Consider the following 10279-nt stretch of genomic DNA (forward strand, 5'->3'; position numbering starts at 1 on the left):
GCAGGCTAGGATTTCAACATCACTGAGCCTTGCTTCCTTCACCCTTCCTGCCAGGCTTAGGTCAAATTCAGAGTCTTCCCTGCAATGCCACCTCCCTCATCCTTCCAAACTTGACTGGCCTTCTTGTTCCTAATTCTAGCGGTCAAAATGGTTAACACCATACGCAAGGACCAGCTTTATTTGAGGTGCCCGGCTGGCTCAGTCATTAAAGCATGCGACTCTTGATCTTGGGGTTGAGAGTTTGAGCCCCACATTGGGTGCAGAGATTACTTAAATAAAAATTTTAAAAAAGGATTGACTTTATTTTTAAATGTTCTATATTTTACTTAACCTTTTATTATGGAAAATTTTAAACATACATGAAAAATGAGCTTGGTGTAACAAACCCAATTTTAACAATTATTAACAGTTTGCCATTTTAATTTTATCTACTCTCCCTCCTCCACCCATTGAGGGAGAGGTTTTTTTTTTTTTTTTAAATAATTTTTAAGTTTATTTATTTATTATTGAGAGAGAGAGAGAGAGAGAGAGAGCACAAGCTGGGGAGAGGCAGAGAGAGGGAGATACAGAATGTGGAGATACAGGCTCCAGGCTCTGAGCTGTCAGCACAGAGCCCAATGCGGGGCTTGAACCCACAGACCATGAGATCAGGACCTGAGCTGAAGTCAGACACTTAACTGACTGAGCCGCCCAGGCGCCCCTCTCCTACAGCAAGTTTCAGATATCATACTTCATTCCTGAGTATCTCAGAATGTTTTTCTACAAGGTAAGGACTTTAAGATGAAAAACACACAGCCACATCATTATGATCAGACCTAAATCTAATTCAGTAGTGCAATTAACTAACCAGTGTTCGCATTTCCCTGTCTCCTACGGTTTTTGCTCAAACTGGAACCTAATTAAGTTCCAGATGTTGCAATGGATTGATACGTCTCTCAGATCTCTTGTAATCCGCAGGTACCTTCTCAGTATTAATGTTTTTCCTTGTAATTTATTTGTTAAACTGCGTTATTTTCCTACAGATCTGGATTTTGCTGATATCATTCCCATGGTGACATTTCATATGTTCTTGCCCCTGTATTTTCTGTAAATTGGTAATTAAAATCTGAGACCGGATCAGATTTTATACATAGAGAGAGATATATATCTATAGATATAGATAGATAAATTTTTGTAAGACTACCTGGTAGATTTGTGTACTTCCATAGAAGGGAGCAGGCATTGTCTTTCTTTTTTGATATTAGTGGTCACTGCTATCTGTACTTAACAACCCACTGTTGCATAGACCTTGGAAAATGATATTTCTCCAAAAATGCTGGACTCCTTCCTTGTATTTACCAGTTTTCAAAATATTGAATTGATTTCCTAACATCCCTAACGATGCCAGAGAGGTTCTTATCCCTTAGTGTTGTTATGAGTTCGTGGATTTAAACATACTTGATGGGTTTCAGTCCTTCGCAGCTGTTATTCATGTTCATATTGCTCCTGTGACTGGCCAGTGGAAGCCTCTTCAAGTTGATTTATTTTTTATTTACTTTTTATCTTAGAGAGTGAGTGCGTGCAAGTGGGGGAGGGACCTAGGAGGCGGGGAGAGAGAGAGGTGGGGGGGGGGGGGCGGGGAGAGAGAGGGAGAATCTCACACAGTTTGATCCCATTGACCCTGGGATCATGACCTGAGCCAAAAATCAAGAGTCAGACGCTCAACCAGCTGAGCCACCCAAGCGTCCCTCAAGTTGATTTCTGAGTCCTTTTGATGCCATTTTTTTTTTTTTTTTTTTTTGGTCCTTTAAAGCTTCTCTGCTTTCTGGCATGACTAGATGTCCAGGCTCATCTTGTATATTTCCTGCCACAGATTTGGAATGAGCTACTTCTTGGAAGGGTCTCTGATTGCTTTTTGTGGGATAGGGTTTTTAGAGACTATAAAATCTGCACCAGGAGTGCCCGTCACTGGGTACATCATTGTTTTTAGGCCTTTCCAGTGGACAAAGCTAGGACATTTTTAAAATGTAAACACATTGTGAGTTTATATTAATACTTCCAATTCAAGTTCAAGACTACACACACACACACTTTCCTTCTCTAATTTCTCCCATATGGAAACAGACCTGGCCCAGGGCTTTTTAGTGTGCGTGTATGTGAGATGTGGGAAGAAGAAAAAGAACCACCAGTCATCGATGTCAGCCTGTCTGTCACTGGAACATTGAACCTGGGCCACTGGACTGGTAGCCCTCCCTCTCACGTGTACAAACTGTCTCAGAGTACACAAAAGGAGGCTCAGAATACACAGGAACAGGAAGCTGGGGCTCACAGGGGATTTTCTAGCACAAGCTTTCAATATCTGGGACCAGCTAAACTAACTCGCAAGCATTGGGACCTTGTGTTGGTAGTTCCTTAGTCCTCCTTGCTAAGGACAGAGGAGAGGAGAGAAGCAGGAGGAAAGGGGACTCTGGAAAGGAGGAGGGGACTGCAAATAGCCTCAAAGATCTCACAACTAACATGAGTGAGGCTCTCAGACAAGGGCAGTCTGGCTCATGCCCGTAAGGACCATTTGCTGAATTTAGGTGGAGAGGAACAAGCACCTTTGAATTTTTTTTAATGTTTATTTTTTAACAGAGAGAGACAGAGCATGAGCGGGGGAAGGGCAGAGAAAGAGGGAGACACAGAATCCGAAGCAGGCTCCAGGCTCTGAGCTGTCAGCACAGAGCCCGACGCGGGGCTCGAACTCACAGACCGCGAGGTCATGAACTGAACCGAAGTCGGACGCTCAACCGACTGAGCCACCCAGGTGCCCTTGAACAAGCACCTTTGAACCAAACGTGCCCACACGTATGAGGCAGGATGTGAGTGGAAATGGCATAAGCCAGAGAGTTTAGAGGAGGGAAAAATAAGATTTTTTTGTGGTGGAGAGAGAGGGTCGGACTATTCCACAGCTCGCTCTGTCCCCATCATGCTGGGCCCTGCCCATCCCCCAGAGAGGGCTGGAGCCCTGGGCCCCAGCTCGTGGTGTGAGCCTAGGAACTGGAGAAACAGGGTGGGGGTGGGGTTGGGTGGGTGGTGCCCCGTCCTTTGTACCCTCACGGGTCTTCTTTCTGGCCTGGGGTGCCCGTCCTCGCAGAGCCAGTTCTAGAGGGATGGCGGCGCAAGAAGGTCAGAGTGGGGAACATCTGGCGGACGGCCTGGATCTCAGGTTACTTCTTTGCCGTTGGGGAAAAAGCCCTTGGTTTCCAGGGTCCGATTTGATTACAGCAGCCTGGCGGTCTTGTCACCACTGGCTGGAGGCCTGTTCAAGGTAGGGGCTTTCTGACACCCAACACTGTCACTGGACCTCTGCACACATCGGGAGGCAGCTTAGCGTGCCCTGGTGACTTGACATCAGTCTGCCCCTCACTGACATTTGACCTCCTCTCCATCATTCTGTGCCCTGTGCCTCCCACTCCCCCACGAACCGTTGAGTACTCTATAATCCCCAGGTAACGTTCTCTCCACCTTTTCGTCAAATAATATTTGTCTACCTCCCCATATGCTGGACCCTATGTTCGCCCTGGGGTCCGTGCTGACGAAAGACATTATCACTGCAGCTCAGATGGGGCTGTTGGGGGGGGGGGATGGGCACCGGGTGCTGCCCCCACTCCCCGGCTGCTAGGAGACCTAGGTCCCGGAGAGGAAGCGGGCTCCGGGAGCAGCAGGCCGGACCCAGAGACCACCTCACAGGCTGGCCTCATCCCAGTGACTTTATGACAGTGACGTGGGGACAGCATGGGGGTGAGGACTGACAGATACTGCTTTTTCACCAGTGACAAAACTGAGGCCGACTGAGACGATGTGACTTGTCCCAGGGTGCACTGATTCAGGGCTATTTTTGTTCCACTTATCATCAATTGCAAAAAGGTGGAGGTGAGGAGACTACAAGAAGCCTCTGCATTATCTCTGAAGCTTTTCTGAAAAGCGAGTATTATTCTTTTATTTATTTATTTTTATAAAAATTTTAAAAATGTTTATTTTTGAGAGAGAGAGAGAGAGAGAGAGTGAACGGGGCAGGGGCAGAGAGAGAGAGGGGGCACAGAATCCAAAGCAAGGCTCCAGGCCCTGAGCTGTCAGCACAGAGCCCAACACGGGGCTCGAACCCACGAACCGCGAGATCATGACCTGAGCTGACGTTGGACGCTTAACCGACTGAGCTACCCAGGCACCTCTATTCCTTTTTTAAAATGTTTATTTATTTTTGAGAGAGAGAGAACGAGAGGGAGAGGGAGAGGGATAGAGAGGAAGGGAGAGAGAGAATCCCAAGCGGGCTCCACGCTCAGCGCAGAGCCCAACGCAGGGCTCGATCCCACAAACTGTGAGATCATGACCCGAGCCGAAAGCAAGAGTCAGACGCTTACCTGTCTGAGCCACCAGGCGCCCTGGACTCCTGTATTCACTGTGCCTCTATCTCCCTTTTCCACCCTCTCGACTGCTGTGAGGGCCCTGCTCGCCCGCAGCCTGCGTTGTCCCTGTGCGCTGGCCCCACACGTGAGGGACAGCAGCCTGAGGGGACTCACCCGCCCGCGGCAAGCAGGCTCCTTCACCGGTGGCTCTGTCCACCTCTGTATCCCCTCCGTGGCCACCCCAGCCCCGTCCCCCCAGCCTCTCAAGCCTCCTCAAGCCGCAATGCGCTTCCTCCTGCTGGTCGGCCAAGCCTGGCTCCTTCCGGCCTCCGTGCCTCTGCACTTGCGGCCCTCTCTTCACGGAAAGCCCTCTGCCTCTTCTCTGCTGCTGAGATGGTACGGATTCTCCAAGCCTCAGCACAGACATCTCCTTTCCTGGGGCCTCGAAGTTAATCACTTCCTCCTCAGGCTTCCCATCGCACGCTGCTCCCATAGGGCCCTCGGGTACACTGAACCAAAGTTTGTTGGCCTTATTCCTCCGCTCGCTCCTTCCGCAAACATCTATGAAGCAACGAGCACGGGCCAGGGATGTGGCCGGGTGAGACACAGGAGCGGTCCCTACCCTCGGAGGCCCCCGACCAGTGAGGGGTTCGGGGACACGCAGAGGCAATCACGGAGCGTGTGCCAGTGCTGTGTTGAGGGGCGCAGGACGAGGGGAGTCACGGTGGGGCCCCAGCCCAGTCTGGGCGGTGGCCCGGTGCCGGGGACCGGAGAGGCTTCCCAGGAGACGCGGTGCTAAGTGAGAGCGGAAGCCCCAGCAGGGCCCTGCCACGTGTTCCCCAACAGGTTCTCCCAGGGCGAAGGCCACATCTCATCCCTTGTCCTGTTGCCCCAAGTCTAGATCTGTAGCTACGCGTGGTAGGAGCTCATTAAGTTTGCTTGCTTGATGACATGAAGTATTGAGCAAACAAAATGAACGGGCAGTGGAAGCCACCTTACCGTTAAGCAAGTAGACCACCTCGTCTAAATGTTGCTCCCGTTATCAAGAGGCTGGGCTGAAGACAGAGGCTGTGTTCTCTCTGTGGATCATGTGGTTTGTTGTAGTACCTTTTCACCTTTAGATTAGTTTAGTAACACTGCGTGAATGATGAGCGGTTTCACATTAATTTGAATGAGTTTGTGGGTTTTGTTTCAGTATTCTATGGAAAGAGGTATTTCATTTCACTTCGTGTCTATGAATTTTATGAATCATATTTTCTTAAACTGCGTTAAAAAATGTCTTAGTGTGGGGCGCCCGGGTGGCTTAGTCAAACATCCGGCTCTTGATTTCGGCTCGGGTCACGATCTCACAGTTGGGTTCATGAGATTGAGCCCCTTGTTGGGTTCTGCAAGGACAGTGCAGAGCCTGCTTGGGATGGTCTGTCTCTCTCTCTCTCTCTCTCTCTCTCTCTCTGCTCTATCCCTCCTAGAGTGTGTGCTCTCTCTCTCTCAAAATGAATAAACTTTAAAAAAAGAGGGAGGGGCACCTGGCTGGCTCAGTCAGTAGAGCGTGTGGCTCTTGATCTTGGGTCATGAGTTCAAACCCCATGCTTGAGTTTCTAGAGTTTACTTAAAAAATAAAATAAAATAGGGGCGCCTGGGAGGCTCAGGCTGACTCTTGATTTCAGCTCAGGTTATGATCTCATGGTTCTTGAGATCAAGCCCCGTGTCTGGCTTTGTGCTGACAGTGGGGAGAGTGCCTGGGATTCTCTCTTTCTCCCTCTCTCTCTGCCCCTCCTCTGCTCACTCTCTTTCTCAAACTAAATAACTATATATTTATATTTACATATACATAAATATATATATAAAGAATATATATACATATATATATATATATATATATATATATATAAAGAAAAATCCCTTTGTGTTAAAAAAAATATAAAGTGTAAAGTGGGAGTGGAAAGAAGTTGTGGGGTTGGTGGATGGGGGCCAGGGTAAAGGTGGAGTGAAATACCAAGGATGGCCTTGCCTGCATGTCCAAGAGGTCAAAGAACTTTCCCATCTGATGTCTCTTGTTCACCACCAGGGCTAGGTCTTTTGGCTTGCCCAAATCATCTATATCCATGATTAATTTTATGTGTCAATTTGATAGGGGGCTGGGGTGTCCAGATGTTTGGTCAAACATTCTGCGGGTGTTTGTAAGGGTGTTTTTGGATAAGATTAGCATTTACATTTGAAGACTGAGTGAAGCCAATGTGGGTGGGCCCTGTCCAATCAGTTGAAGGCCTGAACAGAACAAAAAAGCTGACTTGCCTCTGAGCAAAACCTTCCTCCTTCCTGCCTGCCTTTGAATTGGGACATCAACATTTCCCTGCCTTTGGACTCAAACTAAAACTTTGGCTTTTTCTGGGCCTTGAGCCTGCTGGTCTTAGGACCGGACCTACACCACGGTTGTCCTGGTGGCCTTCAGACTTGGACTGGAACCACCCACTGGCTCTCTCGGGCCTGCAGCTCACCAACTCCACCTGCACAGTTTGGGACATGTCAGTTTCCACGGCCGTGGGAGCCTGTTCTTTGTAACAAATCGTTCTCTCTACGGGCATCCCATAGGTTGTGTTTCGTGGGACAAGCATGACTAATACAAGGAGGTTTTACTAACACCAGACAAGTCAGCAGCTCATCGATGTCGGAGCTAGAAATCAAACACTTGCCTCAGTTTACAGATGTTACTTGTGCGAGCCCAAGAAGGAAGGTTCTTCCCGCTGCACATTCCACCAACCACGCTCACTTAGCTGATGCTTGGAGTCTCCTTAACTGGAGACCATAATTAGAAATAAGACATGGGGCGCCTGGGTGGCTCAGCTGGCTAAGCATCCGACTCTTGGTTTTGGCTCAGGTCATGATCTCACAGTTCATGAGTTCGAGCCCCACATCTGGCTCCATGCTGACAGTGCAGAGCCTGCTTGGGATTCTCTCTCTCTCTCTCTCTCTCTCTCTCTCTCTCTCCCTCCTTCTCTCTCTGCCCCTCCCCTGCTCATGCTCTCTCTCAAAATAAATAAAAATTAAAAAAAAAAAAAAAGAGAGAGAAAGAAGACAAATATCCCTGGGAAGATAAGGTACTGACACTCATCCGTAAGAGAATACAAGTGACTCGGTATGTTTTCGGAGGAGAAATTTTCAAAGGGGGATAGCAGAGGTAGAGGGTGGAAAGACAGACATAGTTCCTACCCTCTTGGAGGTCCTTGGCCAGCGAGAATTTCAGAGAAGTGCAGAAGTGACCCGTGGAGACGGCATGGTTTGGAGGCAAGGGGGCACTCAGGACGATGGGAGACAGGGGACGGGGAGGACGGTGGGGGCCACAGGCCTCACCTCCTCATTACTCTGTCGAGAGCTGGCTCAGAGCAGTGCCGGCTTTGCTAGGCTGGGAAGCTGAGACTGTCCCTGCGGCGGGACGAATGGTGGAGGTGGCCCACGCCTTCATTTCAGTGAGCTCACAGAAAACTTCTGAAAATACAGATCTCTAGCGGTAGCGCTTACATCTTTTAAAAAAGAACATTTTTAGTGCATGCCTTCTGCCTTCCTGGTTATGCTGGGGGGTGCCGTGGGTGCCGTGGGTGGCGGGGTATCTGGAGCGGTGAGGCAGCCAGCAGCCTATTTTCAAACCTTAGGTGTGATGGGGCTTTTTTTTTTTTTCGGTTTTTGTTTTTGTTTTTGCTTTTTGGCTTGCATGAAGCTTATGATGGATTTTTCTCTTTGGGTCAAAGAGAAAGCCCATCTGGCCACGACAGTAACTGCCCATCCTATTTAGAGCAAGGGCAATGGGCAAGACGGTGAGGATACTTGAAACCCCATCGTGTGAGGAAGGTGAAGGAAAGGAGGATGTGTTCAGCGCGGGAGAGACCCCCTCAGGGGGCTGGGGAGCAGTCTTCAGCAGCTGTCGGAAGGGCTGACCCGGAGAGGAAGGAAAGGGGCTGTACCGTGTTCTCCGGAGCGCAGGGCTGGGGAAGGCTCCGGGAACACAGACTGCGAGAGTCAAGGGGTAACTGGGCTGCTGCGGGGGCTCGGGCGTTCTCTGCACTGGAAGTCCCGGAACACGGGCCGGACAAGTGCTTGGTGCGTGTCAGGGAGGAGATTCATGCACAAGGAATGGTTGGTCTACACTCTTCTTAAGTACCTCTAACCCTGGGATTCTTTGATACGGGGCTGTGGAGAATGACCGATTGCCACAAATAGTGGGGTCCGAAGAGGAGGAACGTGACCATTCACCCCGCCCAACAGGTTGGTCCGTGCTGTAGGAAGCGCTCCGCTCGGCTAGAGAAACTAAGGCCCCCCTCCCAAGGACACAAATGGCTCTAAGAGAAAGAAGCTTATATAGGCTAGAAACAGGGGTACACTTTTCCTCCTCTCCTGTTTGATACAGAACTAGGGGAAGGTGGCAGACTTTGGCTAGAACCCAGGCGACTGTTTTAGGACAGCTAAGGAGAATGTCTCCGTAGAAGGGAGGTGGTCGGTAGGAAATACAAAGAGGGGACTAGATGAAGACAGTGTTGGGAGTGACTGGCCCCACGTTGTTCAGAAAAGGGGCTCTCTTGTCTGTGGCAGGCACAGCCCTTGGTGCAGCTGCAACATCCAGTTATCAGGTGCTATGGTCCAAATCTCGGCCCCTCCCCTCCCCAACTCATATGTTGAAATCTTAATCCCTAAAGACCATGGCATTAGGGGGTTTTTTCTTTAAATCTTTATTCATTTTTGAGAGACAGAGAGAGACCAAGCGTGAGCAGGGGAGGGGAAGAGACAGAGGGAGACACAGAATCTGAGGCCCGCTCCAGGCTCTGAACTGTCAGCACAGAGCCCGGTGCAGGGCTCAAACTCACGAACGGCAAGATCACGACCTAAGCAGAAGTCGGATGCTTAAATGACTGAGCCACACGCGCGCCCCAAGATGACGGTGTTGGGAAGTAGAGCTTTTGGAAGGTGCTTAGGTCATGAGTGTGGCACCTTCCCGAATGAGATTAGTGCCCTTGTATAAGAGACCCCACAGAGTTTCCTGAGCCCTTCCACCACGTGAGGGCACAGAGAGGGCTGACAGCTATGAACCAAGAAGCAGGCTGTCACCAGAATTCCACCACATTGATGCCTTCCTCTTGGGCTTCCCAGCCTTCAAAACTGTGAGAAATGGGGCGCCTGGGTGGCGCAGTCGGTTAAGCATCCGACTTCAGCCAGGTCACGATCTCGCGGTCCGGGAGTTCGAGGCCCGCGTCGGGCTCTGGGCTGATGGCTCAGAGCCTGGAGCCTGTTTCCGATTCTGTGTCTCCCTCTCTCTCTGCCCCTCCCCCGTTCATGCTCTCTCTCTGTCGCAAAAAAAATAAATAAACGTTGAAAAAAAAAATTAAAAAAAAAAAAAAAACTGTGAGAAATACATCTCTGTGGTTTGGAAGCTACGCAGGTTGTGGTACCTTGTTAGAATAGCCTGAATGGATGAACGTTTGATTCATCCAACCCCTTCCCGCTGCCCAAACACCATGCTCCCCAACGAGCATGTCCATGGTTTGGCTTTTCGTATTAGTTTCTCTACGGCAAAGGTGCGTGACAGAGGACTCATCACAGTACCTACCCTCGGTGTTATAATTATTTACTTGACAGTCTATTAACCTAGACTGAACTTTCTTGTATCTCCCACCCCCCACCATCAGCACAGTGCCTGAAACGTAGCAGGAACTCACGAAATCTGTTAAATGAATGAAGCCCGGAAGCAACAATCACATCTCACTGGGGCCGGGAGAAGCAGTGAAGAAGTGACACTAAGAACTGGGGGTTCTGGGGCGCCTGGGTGGCTCAGCCGGTTAACCTCTTGATCTTGACTCAGGTTATGATCTCCCGGTTCGTGAGTTCGAGCCCTGCGTTGGGCTCTGCGCTGACAGTGAGGAGCC

The sequence above is a fragment of the Leopardus geoffroyi genome, chromosome C3 (assembly GCF_018350155.1).
Source record: "Leopardus geoffroyi isolate Oge1 chromosome C3, O.geoffroyi_Oge1_pat1.0, whole genome shotgun sequence".
Classification (NCBI taxonomy): Eukaryota; Metazoa; Chordata; class Mammalia; order Carnivora; family Felidae; genus Leopardus; species Leopardus geoffroyi.